Source organism: Balaenoptera borealis (assembly GCF_965194805.1).
Source record: "Balaenoptera borealis genome assembly, chromosome: 9".
In the NCBI taxonomy this organism is placed as follows: domain Eukaryota; kingdom Metazoa; phylum Chordata; class Mammalia; order Artiodactyla; family Balaenopteridae; genus Balaenoptera; species Balaenoptera borealis.
In genome coordinates this window covers 112,131,834-112,151,081 of record NC_138873.1, presented here as the reverse complement: position 1 = coordinate 112,151,081, position 19,248 = coordinate 112,131,834, and the positions used below count along the sequence as shown (strand labels likewise).

The following is a 19,248-nucleotide window of genomic DNA, read 5'->3' as shown; positions in this document are numbered from 1 at the left end:
AAAAAAATGGTTCTGATGAACCTAGGGGATGGACATGAATAAAGACACAGATGTAGAGAATGGACTTGAGGAAATGGGGATGGGGAAGGGTAAGCTGGGACGAAGTGCAAGAGTAGTGTTGACATATATACACTACCAAATGTAAAATAGTTAGTGGGAAGCAGCTACATAGCACAGGGAGATCAGCTCGGTGCTTTGTGACCACCTAGAGGGGTGGGATAGGGAGGGTGGGAGGAAGACGCAAGAGGGAGGGGATATGGGGATATATGTATACATATAGCTGATTCACTTTGTTATACAGCAGAAACTAACACAACACTGTAAAGCAATTATACTCCAATGAAGTTGTTTAAAAAAAAAATACAACAAACTAGTGAATAAAACAAAACAGAAGCAGACTCATAGATATTGAGAACAAACTAGTGGTTACCAGTGGGGAGAGGGAAGGGGGTAGGGGCAACATAGGAGTAGGGGAGAAAAAAAGTTTATTATGGGATTATACGAAATCATGTGTGTGAAACTTGTGAAAATTTTAAAGCACTAGAGAATTTAAAGAATCTTTTATTGAATAAAAAATTTAAAAAAAAAGAGAACCCCAACTTACTAAAAGGTTTCTAAAAAGACCTACAACTGATACCATACTTGATGGTGAAGCCTGAATGATGTCCTCCTAACATCAGGGACCAGACAATGATGCTTGATCTGGCCATTTCTATTCAACATTGCACAGGAGCAATAAAATAAAAGGAAACAAAAGGAATCCAGATTTGGGGGGGGGGGGGACTATTTACTGGTAACATGATCATCTATGTAGAAAATCTTATGAAATATGCATAGCTAGTAAATATAATAAGTTAATATAGTAATTTTGTAGAATAAAGATCAATATACAAAAACCAAATGAATTTCTGCATGTTAGTAACAACTGGAATTTGAAATTTGAAAAATAACATCTAGAATATCAAATTATGAAACAGTTTTTAACATCAAAGTTAAAACCTTTTTTTCTTTGTAAGACGTACTTAAGAAAATGAAAAGACAAGGCATAGACTGGGAGAAAGTGTCTGCAAAACATACGTCTGACAAGGAGCTTGTGTATAGTGAATATATAAAGAACTCTTACAACATTATAAGACAACCCAATTACAAAATAATTAAACGATTTGACCGGAAAATATACAAACATAAAATAAGCATATGACAAGATGCTCAACATGAGTAGGCATCAGGGAAATGCAAATTAAAATCACAATAACATATCACTGCACATTCATTAAAATAGCTAAAATTTAGAAGACTGGCCATATCAAGTGTTGGTGAGGATGAGGAGTTACTATAACCCTCCTACTTTGTTAGTAGGAGTGGAAAATGATACTGCCACTTTTGAAAAATTAGTATGGAATACCTTACAAAGTCTTACATATGCTTATCATAGGACACAGCAATCCTACTACTGAATGTTTATCTAACACAAATGAAAATATATGTCCACATGAAGACTTGTAAACAAGTGTTCATTGTAATATTACTCATAATAGCCCAAAACTAGAAATAATCCAAATGCCCATCAACTGGTGAATAAACAACTTGTGATATAAAATAGAATACTACTTGGCAATAAATGAAACAATATTGTACACAACAACATGGAGGAATCTCAAAACCACATGCTAGATCAAAGAAGTCAAAAGATTTATTATACTATTTATATGAAACTCTGGAAGAGGAAAAATTGAAGTGGCAGAAAGATCAGTGGCTGCCCATGGCCAAGTGTCAAGGGAGGAGGACAACTGCAGAGGTACAGGACTTACATCATTATCATTATAATATTAACAAAATTCAGCCACTGTACATTTAAAATAGGTAAATTAAGAGGTATGAACTTCCAGTTACAAAATAAATGAGTCATGGGGCTGAAGCGTACAGCATGAGGAATATAGTCAGTAATAGTGTAATATCTTTGTATGGTGACAGACAGTAACTAGACTTATCATGGTGATCATTTTGTTATGAACAGAAATATCAAATCACTATGTTGTGCACCAGGAATTAATATCGTGTTGTAGGTCAATTATACTTCAACAAACAAACAAACTCATAGAAAAAGAGATCAGATTTGTGGCTATCACGGTGGAGGGAGAGAGTGGGATCAGAGAAAGGTAGTCAAAATGTACAAACTTCCAGTTTATAGATAAGTAAGTACTAAGGAAGTAATGTACAACATGGTTAATATAATTAATACTGCTTTTGTTATGTATTAAAGTTAAGAGTAAATCCTAAGTTCTCATCACAAGAAAAATTTTTTTCTTTTTCTGTTACTTTGTGTCTATATAAGATGATGGATGTTCACTAAAGTTATTATGGGAATCATTTCATGATGTATGTAAGTCAAATTATTATGCTGCACACCTTAAATGAATACAGTAGTATGTCAATTATATCTCAATAAAACTGTAAGCAAATTATACCTCAATAATGTTGAGTCAGACAGATAGATGATAGACAGACAGGGGAAAGTGGCAACAATGCCCCTCAAAGTGGTCTCCTAACTTACCCTTGCGGTGGCTCCTTCAAATTCAGATTGGAGGACTTCTGGCAACGCTTCCCTTGTAATTCACGAGGGCACCTAGCTCGTACTTCCAGCTGTTAGGTTGGTGTCCACTCTCTATCACGCAGCCCCAACCTGGTAAAATACAAATTTTCAAGGGTATCTAATTGAATTCATTTAGGATAAGAGGGTTGACTGCAACAATGATCATTTTATTATTCTAGTACCTTTGCTGAAACCATAAAAAATATAATACTTTCCATAGATGGGCCCCAAATATGCATCTGGTTTCTTTGTTTGTCTTTTTCTTGGTTTGTTTTTTAAGACTTTGATGAAGTTTGGAACGTCTGACTTAACAATCCTTTTGCAAAGGCTGACTTTCTTTTTATTCTCTCCATTTTTGTAAGTCTTAAGAATAGTTTACTTCTTTTATATGCATATTGCCTTTTACTATATTTTAAATGATTTGTCTAATATTTTGACAGCTATTCTTGCAATGTATTTGTTTTAACTTATCTGAGAATCTTCTGAGAGAAGTAAAGAAAATTCAAATTTTCTCTACTTTTTAAATGACCTCTTTGAACATATGATCAACATAATCATATAAGTAAATACTAAATTGCAATCATTAAGAAAAAAATTTTAAATATATATATAAGCAGAAAACGAAAAAGCAAAATTATTAGTAGCATATTTCACATAAGAGAATTAATACATGATCCAATAATCAGTAATTATGAGACATACTATCATGATAGAGTTGAAAAGAGAAATAAAATGTTGATTTCAATATTCAGGAAGCTTGCAATCTGAATGATGAGACAAAATATAACCATATAAAACATTTAGTCAACATTTAGTGTAATATTTAATTTTACATTATGTGATTTGAATTTGCATTATATGAATGAGGAAAAATGAATAATGAGGAAAAAAATGTTTCACCTGTACTTTCCCAGAACTTGTATGAAACAAGTTTTTGTTGTTTGTTTGTTTTTTTCACCTAGACCTATCTGAAACTGACATAGAAAAAGATATATATATAGAAAGCTTTTCTAAAAGAATTATTCTCCTGTGATATACAAAAAACATTATGTCAAAGCTAATATAAGATGAATAATAATGGTTGTTTCTTTTTTAGTAATTTCTCTTAAATTTAAGTAAAAGAAATTAAATGATATGTTTTAGAATTTCTCAAAATTTTTTGAAAATCCTATGTGCATGTGTGTGAATATAATGAATATTATATTTTTATTGAAATATATGTGACATATAATGTGTAAATTTAAGGTACCCAAGTTAATTTGTTACATTTACATATTGTAATAGGATTGCCATTGCAGTGATAATTAACACCTCTCATGTTACATAATTATCCTTTTTTAGTAGCTGGAATAATTAATTTCTAGTATCTTACCAATTTTGTTGATTATAATACAATATTGTGGTCTATATTCACCATGCTGTACATTAGCTCTCTAAGGCCTATTTACTACTTGTTATAAATTTGTACTCTTAAACATTTGTCCTATCTTCTCACCTCTCAATCTCCTCATAATTACCATTTTACTCTCCGTTTTTTTATGAGTTTGGCTTTTTTAGATTCCACATGCAAGTGATACCATATAGTACTTGTCTTACTCTGTCGGACTTGTCTCACTTAGCATAATGTGCTCAAGGTCCATTTAAGTCATTGCAAATGGCAGGATGCCCTTCTTTCTCATGACTGAATAACACTCCATTGCATATATACACCACATCTTCTTTATCCATTCATCCATTCATGGGCACTTAGGTTGTTTCCATATCTTGGCTATTGTAAATATGCTGCAATCAACATAGGAGTGTATATATTCCTTCAAAATCCTGTTTTCATTTTCTTTGGGGGTATACCAAGAAGTGGAATTGCTGGATCATATGGTAGATCTGTTTTAAATTTTCATAGTGGTTTAACCAATTTGTATTCCCACCAACAGTGTACAAAAGTTCCCTTTCTTCACATCCTCACCAGCACTTGTTATCTCTTGTCTTCTTGATGAGAACCATTCTCACAGGTCTGAGATGATAGCTCATTGTGGTTTTGATTTGCATTTTCCTTATGACTGGTGATGCTTATATTTTCTACCTAATATTTGAGGCTTCTAAAAGACATTAAATAATACTGGTTTCCTCTATAAAAAGAACATAAATAAAAACACCTAAGGTCTAATAGTAGCTCTCATAAATCACTAGCACTGGTTTGAAGAGACTGTATAAATGATACCTCTTTTGGGATAGGATATAAACAGAATTTTAAAGGTCTATAATTGCACAAAATTGGAAGCTTGAAATTCAATTTGAGGAACACTGGATAAGAGAAAATAAGTCAAGAAATAGATTGAAAATGAATACCAGGAAGAGAGAAGCTTGCCTAGAACACTGATCATTTTGCATTCATGTTAGTGCCACTAGATTATAAGAACCTTGAAAGCAGATACTGCCTCACTCATTTTGTGTTCTTAGCATTGAGCATGGCACCTGGTACCTAATAGGAATATATAGCAGGGTTAACGAGCATACTTTCTTTTTCTCTCTCTCTCTCAGACCCAGGTTGGACAACAGAATCCAGATTAGGACAGGGAAACATGCGGCGGGGCTTAGGCAAATAGAATATATTTTGAGTTATCTTTTGTTATGATCTTAGTGTTTGAAAATTGTTTCATAATAAACCAAAAGCAGCTTTCTGTTTGAAGACATAAAGTAAAATATTCAGTAACTAGCAATTTCATGGTTTTATAGAAATGTAATTAATGGTTGGTCCAGTATGAAAAGGAGTCACACTGATGTTTTGCTAAATTCGTGTACTAGTGTGTTAGCCCTGGAAGATGGCAGAGCCTCTGTCAGCCAGGGTTACTGATCCCTCCCATAGAGAATTTCTGGTCCCACTGACCAAAAATACCACCTCCAACTGCTATGTGAACAAGAAATAGACTTCTATTGTGTTTGAGCCACACACATTTTGAGTCTATTTGAAAGAGCACCTATCATTAGCATGAAGCACCACTCTTTAAATATAACTGGAATATCTGCCTGGAGTCAATCAATTAATTTTCATTCAACAGCACTTTTTTTTAGCTCCTTATCACTATAGTTACAAAGGATAGGGAAATCAGTAAAACACACTTTTTGTCACCAAAAACTTCTGAAACGGATTGGAAAAGGAAATAAGCAAACAGCACAGGTAACTGCGGGATACAACCTTGTATGCCATACAAGCACAAAGGAGGGACTATACAAGATTGGGGATCAGGGAGGTGACAGATCAAGGAAAGCTCCTAGAGCAGGTGGTATCTAAGCTACATTGTGAAGGATGAGTAAGAGTTAGCCAAGTGAAGAGAGAGAGGAAGGGCATTTGAGACCAAGGTTCCAGTCAGCTTGGCAGCACAGTAGGTTTGGGGAACTGTCAGTCATTCCGAAGGCCCTGGCCCTGAGGTGTGGAGGGGAGACCCTGAAGGGGGAGAAAAGGCAGTTTCCAGAGTGGAAGGGGAGACCCACAGCTGTGGCAGCATCTATAGTTGTGTCTGAAATGGCAAAATGCAGGTAGCTGCAGTCCTCCTGGGAGGCTTTTGGCACCAACTATGAATAGGTTACCTTGAGAAAGGAAGGGTCCAATATCTGACCAAATGTTTGGAGGCATCAAGCACATGTGAATCCCATACACTCTCCTGTCAGGGCAAAAATATAGCAAACAATATAGAGGTTCTCTACAGAAGCCAGTTTAGTTTTTGTTTAGCTTTCTTTTTCTTTTATCTTTTTTTGTTTGTTTTCTCCTTAACTTTTAGATAACATATCAGTGCAAATTATTTTGATCTATATCTTCATTTACTAAAAAAAAAATAAATAAATAACTTTGCTACCAAATTGTTTCCATTGGCAGATATGTGGATGTAAACAAATCAATGTTAAGAATATTTGGATAGCATGTGCAGTGAATAATGAACACAGCAGCATTTTCAATCAGAGAAATCAGTATGTTTATTCCACTTTAGTTACCTGGTGCTCCAGGAGGTAACATATGCAGGATGCAAACACACAAAATAACTATAAGAAGCAAAAAAGGGTCATGATTTAGAAAAATAAGATCAACCTCCCCCTAATCTCTCATTGTATATGACAGATTGAGAGTCACGCATATCGTTGGTGATACCTTGGTTGTGGAGCATCGAGAATGAGTCTGTAGGAAATGAGCCTGTTGGTTGACTTTTCTCAAGTCAATTGTCCCTAAAAATTCCCAGTGTTGTTGGTATTTTTTAAAGGCTTTTATAAATCTGCTTCTGCTGCTGCTATTTGACTTTGGTATCAGCCTTCGTTCTGTCTGTTCTGCCTCTATGTCAATACCCAGTGAGTTTACCTTGGAAGCAGAATGACAGACAGCCATCACCAGCAGATCTTCTTGAGAGCAACGCATCACAGAGAGCGGCCTTGTCCAAGAGTTAATTAAGACCACATTTAATAAAGAAAAAAACAGAAATGAAATGAGAGTAAGAAAGAAAAGAAATCTCATTTCCTATTGTAAACTTGAGAAGAGCTTTCCGAATTAGTCTGGATGGAGCTGGTTTCAGAAAAGAATAAAAACAAAGTATAACTGGAGATATCTAGCTTATAACAAAACAACCTGCCAAGAGAGTCTTCCAAGTTCATTAGATGGAAAGCCATCCTTCATTCTTAGAGATGAAAATCATGGTCTTCTCTAAAAGACAGCTGGAACCCACATGTACTTTGCTAATCACGCATAGCCTTGAAAAGAATCTGAATCCTTTTCCTTAGTTTTGTCATGGCTTCTTGGTCACCACCTGCTGTGTTTCTGAGGCTCACCCCAGGAATTCCATGGCCCCATTTCTTTCCTTAATAAAATTTTTTCCCAAGCCCAGAGATTAAAGAGCTCCTTTCCTGAGTGTATGCAGAACAGGTGGTGGGGGGTCTCTGCAGCTGCTGCAGGGGGCTGTACTTCATGTCTGAAATGACAAAATGAAAGCAGCTGTAGGCCTTTTAGAGGTCTTTTGGCACAGAGTACAAACAGGTCGCCCTGGGAAGTGGAAGCTCTCATTAGGTTAAAAGGTTCTGTGTTCCCCATTTGAGGATCACACACATTCCACACACTGCTCTGCTCTGCAGTATTTTTTTAAAAACAATGGTTACGTTCACAAGGAGAAAAGCAAAAATTCCTATTAGTAACACTGAGGTTCCAAAAATCCACCATTTTGATCATAGGGAAAATTGTAGCCCTTCATTTTATTTTACGTAGCTGGATGTCTCTATGCAAGGAAGGCATAATCAATAATTCTAAGTAATATGGAAATCCAAAGATTAGGTTTGACATAAATGGATTACCATGTGTCAAACAGATAGCTAGTGGGAACCTGCTGTACAGCACAGGGAGCTCAGCTCGGTGCTCTGTGATGACCTAGATGGGGGGGGAGGGGGGACGGAGGTCAAAGAGGGAGGGGATATATGTGTACATATAGCTGATTCATTTCATTGTACAGCAGAAACTAACACGACATTGTAAAGCAATTATACCCCAATTAAAAATTTATATATATATCTCTGGGGCTGTTATTACCTTAACAGTGACCTAAACATCACATCATCCATAACCTGAACTGTTATATTAAGAGGAGGTGGGAAATGCACTAAACTAAGAAATCGAAAATGTTCTTCCTTGAGCTGCCATTAACTATTTGTGTGACTTTGAGACTGTCACTTAAATTTTTTGTGCTCAAGTCTACAAAATAAAGGAGTGACCATTTTTACTCAAAGAAACGTTTTATACATTTATATCAAGACAGGAAGGCAGAACAAAAGCTGAAATTCAAGGCATTTAAACATAACTAACTTTCACTTTCTCTGAAGCTCTTAACTGAGTATCAGGTTCCATGTGTGTAAATATGGTTAAGACTTAGTGATGATATGGAATTCACATACTAGATTCCTATTAATAAATTGCATTTGCAAATAAAGATTATATTTAAAAAATGAAAATTAGTGGAATCCCAAGACCCATTTAAAATGTCAAAGGGTGAGGGAGAGAAATCAGATTTCAAGGTAAGAAAAGCCAAAAGACAGAGAGAGAGGTGGAGAAGAATGAGAAGGAGAGAAGGAAAAAGAAAACGTATACTTGAGGTTAAAATTAAGTTAACTGCTATGCCATTTGAATACACTAGAACAGTGGTTTTCAAAGTATATAGCCTCTGGACCAGCAACACCTAGGAACATGTTAGAGATGCACATCTTCAGGCTCCACCCCAGAAACTCTGGTTGGGGGACTCTGTGTGTTAATACAACCTCCAGGTGATTCTGATGCACAATGAATTTCAAGGACTACAGCTAAGTTTTAAGTTCTATTATCTAATACTAAGACTACCATTCTAGCAAAAACGGGGTGCATTCAATTAATGGATGTTAGGTGACTGAATAAGCTCATTCTCTGAATGGGATAAAGAAATATTGAGGAATGTAAGGAGGATACAATAAAATGATTATTTATTTTGAATTATGTTATTTAAGTGTATATTCATAAGTAACAAAGTGTTTTGAACTTGAGAGAACAAAGGCACGGGGAGACGGGAATTGGAGAGACACGGACCTCCCAAGAGCTTGAATGCCAGGATCACGTGGGGGTGCTTTATTTAAGCTGGACATGTCTCTTTCCCTCTTACCCACTGAAAATTCTTGTCATAGTCAGCCATTGTACTGCTTGGAGTATTTTTATGTCCTTCAGATGAATTGAGGTGGAAAAAATGCTGAAAAACACTGGATCATTGGTGGATATAGGACCAATAATAATAACTTAAAATAGCTGCAAGTTATTTGATGTTGCTTTGCACCAGCACTGCACTGAGACCTTTAAATTTTTTTTGTTTTAATCCTCACAACAACCCATTAAATTAAGCATTATCCCCATTCACAAGTTAGTAAACTATGATGTGGAGAGTTTAAGTAAATTACACAAGGTCCACACCTGGTAGCTAGCATGGTTTGGATTTTAGGATCCCAGTGCAGAGCTCATGTTCTTTTCTCAGAAACAGTGTTTGGGGTTTGGTAGAGCACTTATGGCTGGAGAAATACAATTGGTCACCACTGATGCGTAGTAAATAGTTGAAACCTTTGCAAAAGACAAAAATTCTTACTAAGTAAAAAAAGATGAGAACTAAGGACAGAAGTCTGGGGAATGACAACATTTATGGGAAAAATTTTGGGTGACCAACTTTCTTGGTTTGCCCAGGACATTGGGGTTTCCTGGGACAGGGGACTCCCGGCAAAATGGGATGATGGGTTACCCTACAAGTGGCAAAATAAGAGACAGCAACAAAGAATGGGAAGGAGCAATTGGAGAGCCAAAGTACGTAGCATCATGTCACAAACACTGAGGCAGCTACAGCATCCAGGAGGAGTAAATTCTCATGAGTCTCATAGGCTTAGGAGGGCACTGCAAGCCTTCAGAGCACATTTCAACCAAGTGGTGGTGGCCAAAACCAATTTATACGCTTGAATAAGAAACGGTTGATGAAGAGGACCAAGAAGTTGAAAATTACAGAAAAGAAGCAAATATATATTCAAACAGAGGAAGTCTTAGAGGAAGATTGTAGTCTGCGTGTTAAGGCTTGAGGTAAGCGCATTTTTAAACTAGGAGGAAAGCAAGTAAAGAGATGAGTTTACCATGTTGTAGATGAAGATTCATGGCTAGGGTGACGCACCATGAGAGATAAACATGGAAGCAACCGCACACACTTTGTAAAAAGATGCAATATGTACCAAATAGACTCTGGGATTTTCAAAAATAATTAGCAAACACAGGGTGTCTGTTATGCGCCAGGCTCTGTGACAAATACAGTCCCTTGAACAACGGGCATTTGAACAGTGTAGGTCCACTTGCATGCAGATTTTTTTCAATAGTAACTACCATACTACTACATGGTGCACGGTTGGTTGACTCCAAGCATACTGTCCACTTACTTATTCTGTCACATTAAACCCCTGTTGAAGAGGTCAAACACTTACTCTTAAGAGAATTTTATTGGTGTCAGCACCTAAAAGTAAATAACGTGTTTTCTTGAGAACTAAAAATAAATAAATAAACCAAAGAAATTTACTTTACTAGAAATATTATCACGTTTCAATTGGTTTTCTTCACATAAATTAGCAAAATTCTTTCTGATTCTTGCCATATTTATATAAATAATCGTAAGTCAAGTTCTTAGCAAAACTGGTTTGCCCTTCCTATTCACCTTTCAATGTCTAGAAGACTTAATCCTATTTGTAAATGTTAGCACCACTTTATTTTTAATCAGTTTACAGCTAAACAGAATCAGGAAGTGTGACACCCAAAATTTTATCTTTGGTCATCTAGCTTCATCCACTCCAGGGGATGGGGGGTGGGGGGTAACCACCTTATATTTTTTAAAAAGTCTTTATCTTTACCTAAAATTATTTGTTCAAGTACTAAAGCCTTTGCCACTTAAGTTCAATTTATGCTTTATAACTAAGTTAAAAATGAAATTATTTTATCTGTATAAAACAGTGGTTATAACCTCAGGACAATGACTTAGAGCTAGAAATTATCTACAAAAGTTCACCAAGAAGAACTCAAATGGAAAGAGTCCATAAAGTAAACAACTCAGTGCAATTTCTGGCACAGAGCAGGGCCGAAACAAAGGCTAATTTCCCTTAGCTTAGAGATGTACAGACCAGTTTATGAAGGTTTTTTTATATGGAATCAATTATTTATTTTCTCTCTGTTCTCAAACTCATCGAAAAGTTAACTCATTTTACAGAAAAAAAGTTCATACCAATTTTTTCTGGAGGTTTCTTTTTCCCATTTATATTTATTTTTATACCAACATACCTCATTCTGCCAAATCAATAGTTTCAAAGATTTTAGATTATCTTATTTGTCAATATTATCAGTTTTGGATTAAAGGCCATAAAAACCACAGAGAAGAAATATAATATTTGTTTAAAATAGTTTGTGTTAATGCTAGCATGGTTATGAAGCTTGGGAATAGTTAATACATAATCTTGTTATAATGGCAGTGGTAGTAATGTCAACATTAAATAATACTTCAAGTTATAATAATCATACTGCTAAATTAATATGTATTATGTTATTAACATTTTCTTATTAATATAATAGTTCAAAAGAGCTGACTGTACTGTAGCCAAAATATCCACAGTATTTTATCCACTGAATTGTGCCAAAAATGGGAAATTTAAGACCACACATAACTACAAAGGTCAACTGCAAATGTCGAAGGATCAACTAATGATTAATTCATCAGTAAAGTCAAAGGACAAGTTTGAAATTTATTTTTACACACTAGGCCAATTTTTTCTCTGCTGAAACTAATTTGACTTATTCTATATCCTAAAGGGGAAAGACCCAACAATTTATCATTTAAATGATAACTACCATGAAACTGTTCCTGAAAAACTCCACCCGTTTAATTTAATGTGGTATACACAATATAAAACTATAATTACAGTTAAAACATCATTATTTGTCATTAAAATATTAAATCAGAGAAACTCTTTGATCTGGACATTTAACTCTTACTCTTAACTCTTAACTCTTACTCTTTTTTTTTTTTTTTTTTTTAGAAATTTCATGTAATGTCTGAAACATTTATATTAACATATTTCCATACAAATAACCCAATGAAAGTTTAGTATTAGTTGTTTTGTTTGTTTTTTTATACTGCAGGTTCTTATTAGGCATCAGTTTTATACACATCAGTGTATACATGTCAATCCCAATCGCCCAATTCAGCACACCACCATCCCCACACCACCGCAGTTTTCCCCCCTTGGTGTCCATATGTCCATTCTCTACATCTGTGTCTCAACTTCTGCCCTGCAAACTGGCTCATCTGTACCATTTTTCTAGGTTCCACATACATGCATTAATATACGATATTTGTTTTTCTCTTTCTGACTTACTTCACTCTGTATGACAGTCTCTAGATCCATCCACATCTCAACAAATGACTCAATTTCGTTCCTTTTTATGGCTGAGTAATATTCCATTGTATATATGTACCAAATCTTCTTTATCCATTCGTCTGTTGATGGGCATTTAGGTTGCTTCCATGACCTGGCTATTGTAAATAGTGCTGCAATGAACATTGGGGTGCATGTGTCTTTTTGAATTACAGTTTTCTCTGGGTATATGCCCAGTAGTGGGATTGCTGGGTCATATGGTAATTCTATTTTTAGTTTTTTAAGGAACCTCCATATTGTTCTCCATAGTGGCTGTATCAATTTACATTCCCACCAACAGTGCAAGAGGGTTCCCTTTTCTCCACACCCTCTCCAGCATTTGTTGTTTGTAGATTTTCTGATGATGCCCATTCTAACAGGAGTGAGGTGATACCTCATTGTAGTTTTGATTTGCATTTCTCTAATAATTAGTGATGTTGAGCACCTTTTCATGTGCTTCGTGGCCGTCTGTATGTCTTCTTTGGAGAAATGTCTATTTAGGTCTTCTGCCCATTTTTGGATTGGGGTGTTTGTTTCTTTAATATTGAGCTGAATGAGCTGTTTATATATTTTGGAGATTAATCCTTTGTCCGTTGATTCATTTGCAAATATTTTCTCCCATTCTGAGGGTTGTCTTTTCGTCTTGTTTATGGTTTCCTTTGCTGTGCAAAAGCTTTGAAGTTTCATTAGGTCCCACTTGTTTATTTTTGTTTTTATTTCCATTACTCTAGGAGGTGGATCAAAAAAGATCTTGCTGTGATTTATGTCAAAGAGTGTTCTTCCTATGTTTTCCTCTAAGAGTTTTACAGTGTCCAGTCTTATATTTAGGTCTCTAATCCATTTTGAGTTTATTTTTGTGTATGGTGTTAGGGAGTATTCTAATTTCATTCTTTTACATGTAGCTGTCCAGTTTTCCCAGCACCACTTATTGAAGAGACTGTCTTTTCTCCATTGTATATCTTTGCCTCCTTTGTCATAGATTAGTTGACCATAGGTGCGTGGGTTAATCTCTGGGCTTTCTATCTTGTTCCATTGATCTATGTTTCTGTTTTTGTGCCAGTACCATATTGTCTTGATTACTGTAGCTTTGTAGTAGAGTCTGAAGTCAGGGAGTCTGATTCCTCCCGCTCCATTTTTTTGCCTCAAGACTGCTTTGGCTATTCGGGGTCTTTTGTGTCTCCATACAAATTTTAAGATGATTTGTTCTAGCTCCGTAAAAAATGCCATTGGTAATTTGATAGGGATTGCATTGAATCTGTAGATTGCTTTGGGTAGTATACTTATTTTCACAATGTTGATTCTTCCAATCCAAGAACATGGTATATCTCTCCACCTGTTCGTATCATCTTTAATTTCTTTCATCAGTGTCTTATAGTTTTCTGCATACAGGTCTTTTGTCTCCCTAGGTAGGTTTATTCCTAGGTATTTTATTCTTTTTGTTGCAATGGTAAATGGGAGTGTTTCCTTAATTTCTCTTTCAGATTTTTCATCATTAGTGTATAGGAATGCAAGAGATTTCTGTGCATTATTTTTGTATCCTGCAACTTTACCATATTCATTGATTAGCTCTAGCAGTTTTCTGGTGGCAGTTTTAGGATTCTCTATGTATAGTATCATGTCATCCGCAAACAGTGACAGTTTTACTTCTTCTTTTCCAATTTGTATTCCTTTTATTTCTTTTTCTTCTCTGATTGCCGTGGCTAGGACTTCCAAAACTATGCTGAATAATAGTGCTGAGAGTGGACATCCTTGTCTCGTTCCTGATCTTAGAGGAAATGCTTTCAGTTTTTCACCATTGAGAATGATGTTTGCTGTGGGTTTGTCATATATGGCCTTTATTATGTTGAGGTAGGTTCCCTCTATGCCCACTTTCTGGAGAGTTTTTATCAGAAATGGGTGTTGAATTTTGTCAAAAGCTTTTTCTGTATCTATTGAGATGATCATATGGTTTTTATTCTTCAATTTGTTAATATGGCGTATCACATTGATTGATTCGCGTATATTGAAGAATCCTTGCATCCCTGGGATAAATCCCACTTGATCGTGGTGTACGATCCTTTTAATGTGTTGTTGGATTCTGTTTGCTAGTATTTTGTTGAGGATTTTTGCATCTATATTCATCAGCAATATTGGTCTGTAATTTTCTTTTTTTGTAGTGCCTTTGTTTGGTTTTGGTATCAGGGTGATGGTGGCCTCATAGAATGAGTTTGGGAGTGTTCCTTCCTCTGCAATTTTTTGGAAGAGTTTGAGAAGGATGGGTGTTAGCTCTTCTCTAAATGTTTGATAGAATTCACCTGTGAAGCCATCTGGTCCAGGACTTTTGTTTGTTGGAAGATTTTTAATCACAGTTTCAATGTCATTACTTGTGATTGGTCTGTTCATATTTTCTGTTTCTTCCTGGTTCAGTCTTGGAAGGTTATACCTTTCTAAGAATTTGTCCATTTCTTCCAGGTTGTCCATTTTATTGGCATAAAGTTGCTTGTAGTAGTCTCTTAGGATGCTTTGTATTTCTGCGGTGTCTGTTGTAACTTCTCCTTTTTCAGTTCTGATTTTATTGATTTGAGTCCTCTCCCTCTTTTTCTTGATGAGTCTGGCTAATGGCTTATCAATTTTGTTTATCTCCTCAAAGAACAAGCTTTTAGTTTTATTGATCTTTGCTATTGTTTTCTCTGTTTCTATTTCATTTATTTCTGCTCTGATCTTTATGCTTTCTTTCCTTCTGCTAACTTTGGGTTTTGTTTGTTCTTCTTTCTCTAGTTTCTTTAGGTGTAAGGTTAGATTGTTTACTTGAGATTTTTCTTGTTTCTTTAGGTAGGCTTGTATAGCTATAAACTTCCCTCTTAGAACTGCTTTTGCTGCATCCCATAGGTTTTGGGTCGTCGTGTTTTCATTGTCATTTGTCTCTAGGTATTTTTTTTTTTCCTCTTTGATTTCTTCAGTGATCTCTTGGTTATTTAGTAACGTATTGTTTAGCCTCCACGTGTTTGTCTTTTTTACGTTTTTTTCCCTGTAATTCATTTCTAATCTCATAGCGTTGTGGTCAGAAAAGATGCTTGATATGATTTCAATTTTCTTAAATTTACTGAGGCTTGATTTGTGACCCAAGATGTGATCTATCCTGGAGAATGTTCCGTGCGCACTTGAGAAGAACGTGTAATCTGCTGTTTTGGGATGGAATGTCCTGTATATATCAATTAAATCTATCTGGTCTATTGTGTCATTTAAAGCTTCTGTTTCCTTATTTATTTTCATTTTGGATGATCTGTCCATTGGTGTAAGTGAGGTGTTAAAGTCCCCCACTATTACTGTGTTACTGTCGATTTCCTCTTTTATAGCTGTTAGCAGTTGCCTTATGTATTGTGGTGCTCCTATGTTGGGTGCATATATATTTATAATTGTTATATCTTCTTCTTGGATTGATCCCTGGATCATTATGTAGTGTCCTTCCTTGTCTCTTGTAACATTCTTTATTTTAAAGTCTATTTTATCTGATATGAGTATAGCTACTCCAGCTTTCTTTTGATTTCCATTTGCATGGAATATCTTTTTCCATCCCCTCACTTTCAGTCTGTATGTGTCCCTAGGTCTAAAGTGGGTCTCTTGTAGACAGCATATATATGGGTCTTGTTTTTGTATCCATTCAGCCAGTCTATGTCTTTTGGTTGGGGCATTTAATCCATTCACGTTTAAGGTAATTATCGATATGTACGCTCCTATGACCATTTTCTTAATTGTTTTGGGTTTGTTTTTGTAGGTCCTTTTCTTCTCTTGTGTTTCCCACTTAGAGAAGTTCCTTTAGCATTTGTTGTAGAGCTGGTTTGGTGGTGCTGAATTCTCTTAGCTTTTGCTTGTCTGTAAAGCTTTTGATTTCTCCATCAAATCTAAATGAGATCCTTGCCGGGTAGAGTAATCTTGGTTGTAGGTTCTTCCCTTTCATCACTTTAAGTATATCATGCCACTCCCTTCTGGCTTGCAGAGTTTCTGCTGAGAAATCAGCTGTTAACCTTATGGGAGTTCCCTTGTATGTTATTTGTCGTTTTTCCCTTGCTGCTTTCAATAATTTTTCTTTGTCTTTAATTTTTACCACTTTGATTACTATGTGTCTTGGCGTGTTTCTCCTTGGGTTTATTCTGTATGGGACTCTCTGCGCTTCCTGGACTTGGGTGGCTATTTCCTTTCCCATGTTAGGGAAGTTTTTGACTATAATCTCTTCAAATATTTTCTCTGGTCCTTTCTCTCTCTCTTCACCTTCTGGGACCCCTATAATGCGAATGTTGTTGCATTAAATGTTGTCCCAGAGGTCTCTTAGGCTGTCTTCATTTCTTTTCATTCTTTTTTCTTTAGTCTGTTCCACAGCAGTGAATTCCACCATTCTGTCTTCCAGGTCACTTATCCGTTCTTCTGCCTCAGTTATTCTGCTGTTGATTCCTTCTAGTGTAGTTTTCATTTCAGTTATTGCATTGGTCATCTCTGTTTGTTTGTTCTTTAATTCTTCTAGGTCTTTGTTAATCATTTCTTGCATCTTCTCAATCTTTGCCTCCATTCTTATTCCGAGGTCCTGGATCATCTTCACTATCATTATTCTGAATTCTTTTTCTGGAAGGTTGCCTATCTCCACTTCATTTAGTTGTTTTTCTGGGGTTTTTTCTTGTTCCTTCATCTGGTACATAGCCCTCTGCCTTTTCATCTTGTCTATCTTTCTGTAACTGTGATTTTTGGTCCACAGGCTGCAGGATTGTAGTTTTTCTTGCTTCTGCTGTCTGCCCTCTGGTGGTTGAGGCTATCTAAGAGGCTTGATGGGAGGCTCTGGTGGTGGGTAGAGCTGACTGTTGCTGTGGCGGTCAGAGCTCAGTAAAACCTTAATCCACTTGACTGTTGATGGGTGGGGCTGGGTTCCCCCCCTGTTGGTTGTTTTGCCTGAGGCAACCCAACACTGGAGCCTACCCGTGCTCTTTGGTGGGGTTAATGGCAGACTCTGGGAGGGCTCACACCAAGGAGAACTTCCCAGAACCTCTGCTGCCAGTGTCCTTATCCCCACGGTGAAACAGAGCCACCACCCGCCTCTGCAGGAGACCCCCCAACACCAGCAAGTAGGTCTGGTTCAGTCTCCCCCAGGGTCACTGCTCCTTCCCCTGGGTCCCGATGCACACATTACTTTGTGTGTGCCCTCCAAGAGTGGGGTCTCTGTTTCCCCCAGTCCTGTCAAAGTCCTGCAATCAATTCCCACTAGGCTTCAAAGTCTGATTCTCTAGGAATTCCTCCTCCCGTTGCCGGACCCCCAGGTTGGGAAGCCTGACATGGGGCTCAGAACCTTCACTCCAGTGGGTGGACTTCTGTGTTATAAGTGTTCGCCAGTCTGTGAGTCACCCACCCAGCAGTTATGGGATTTGATTTTACTCTGATTGCGCCCCTCCTACCGTCTCACTGTGGCTTCTCCTCTGCCCTTGGACGTGGGGTATCCTCCTTGGTGAAGTCCAGGGTCTTCCTGTCAATGATTGTCCAGCAGCCAGTTGTGATTCTGGTGCTCTCGCAAGAGGGAGTGTTAACTCTTACTCTTAACTCTTAGTGGTTTGAAGTATTCAAGTTGACATTGCAACTGTATAAATACTAAAAGTATTGGAACCGTGAGTCTATACATAAAAATAGAATTATAATGCCAATGAAACACTATGTATACTAAATGCCTTAAAAGATTATAATCCAGATGTATAAAATACTTTAAAACTCTCATTTTCTAATAAACTGGTAGAGTCCAGCATGTTTTTTATTCTCTATAATCATTCACATTATCATTCTTTCAACAAGAACCTTTGATTGTCAGCCAATAAAAGGACACATGCCACCATCAGGAAGCCTGGATTGACTGGTAACCCAGAAGATAACAACCAAAAAATTGTAACAGTTAGAATAAAAAGGCAACCTATCAGAAAAGCCATCTGTATATATAATTAAGTGACGTCCTCAGCTAGGAAAAATTATGGTCAGGAATTTTGCTAAACAAATCTAAAATAAGTATTATAATAAGAAGCATGTGTGTTAAATTACACCCTGTCCTCCAAAAAAAAGTGTCACAGAACATCAAAGCTGTAAATTTTCATAGGTATTTTTGTTAGGACACTAAATTGTTTTAATATTTTGCAACTCCCATCTGTTATAAATCTTAGAAAATATTCACTGGGTAATCCTTTTTTCATTAATGAAAGAGCTGCCAAAGTAGGACTAATTCTCAAAATGGTACTAACTATTGAAATACCGTAAAATTTATTATAAAAAATGCTTACTTCCCCAAATCAGTAGAAAAGCTTAGAAATTAGATAATGCATCACTACAGTGGTGGTAAGACTGAAGTGACAGAGGATTTACATTTATTTTTCTTTCTTTTATAGAAAGGGGCTGAGTTTTGGAAACACTATATCATGGGTCCTTTCATGGAAGAAAAAAGCTTCCAGCATCTGTTGTGTTTTTTGGAGTTTATTGTTGTTGTTTTTTCTCTTTTCAACTTGCATCTCTTTCTATTTAATTACATCTTCTTGGACAAATCAATTACTCCTCTCTCTCTCTGTGACAACTGTACTCTGTCCCCCCTCTAACCATCATATCCTGTCTCCCTAGTGACCCCACATGACTTTCCTAAATAAGTAGTCGTATAAGATTCAAGAAACTTAGCTTATCAACCGGCTTTGCCG

The 19,248-nt window shown here is 36.3% G+C and overlaps 1 long non-coding RNA gene across 1 annotated transcript in view; it reads left to right on the top strand.

Moving 5' to 3' along the window:
• LOC309634743 overlaps nucleotides 1–19,248 on the top strand; it is a 632,894-nt gene that overhangs the window by 22,472 nt on the left and 591,174 nt on the right. The gene's annotated exons all lie outside the window — the stretch shown is intronic.